This window comes from Marmota flaviventris, chromosome 7, assembly GCF_047511675.1.
Source record: "Marmota flaviventris isolate mMarFla1 chromosome 7, mMarFla1.hap1, whole genome shotgun sequence".
Taxonomy (NCBI): Eukaryota; Metazoa; Chordata; class Mammalia; order Rodentia; family Sciuridae; genus Marmota; species Marmota flaviventris.
In genome coordinates, this window is record NC_092504.1 from 66,346,612 (window position 1) to 66,347,334 (window position 723).

Here is a 723-nt window from a genome sequence, read left to right on the forward strand (position 1 = left end):
ATAGTGACAGAAAATGGACTAAGACACATAGTCTTCAACATTTTAGTATTTAGGCCCATCAACCTTCCAAGCACCTTTACTAGTCCTCCATGTTTTAGCAAAATTGAATGACTGTCTACCACATTCCTAAATACATATAGATCTTTCAGTTAGTATGCTTCTCCTTCTGTCTGGAATAAATATCCTTTTATTTCCTTTTCTTCAACTAGCAAGCTAATCCCAGTTTTTCTGCTGCATCTTCACTAATACACTCTGCAGGAAGTGATTGTGTCTTCTTCTGCACACCCACATGCTTAGCATGTACTTCTTTGTTTTAACCTTTATTTTTTATTAATTTGTTTTTTATGTGGTGCCAAAGATCAAACTCAAAGCCTCATCAGTGCTAGGCAAGCACTGTACTACTGAGCTATAGCCCAGCCCAGGATATACTTTAAAAATACTATATATATAAAAGCATCTCATCTCTCTTTACAGATGCTACTTTGTGTACTTTCATGCTGTCCTATCTTGCGTGTGCTATGCTGTGGCTATTCCATTTACTCTTAACTCTGACCTAATATCAAAATTATGAGCAAATAAATGGTGGTTGTTGTTTAAGCCATTTCATTTTTGGAGTAGTTAGTTACACAGTGAAACAAATTGAGAAAGTCCCCAAAGTTGACCCAGATTTTCTCCAAGAGGCGGAGAAGAACTCTCTTGCCTCTGGGGACAAGAGCAACCAAC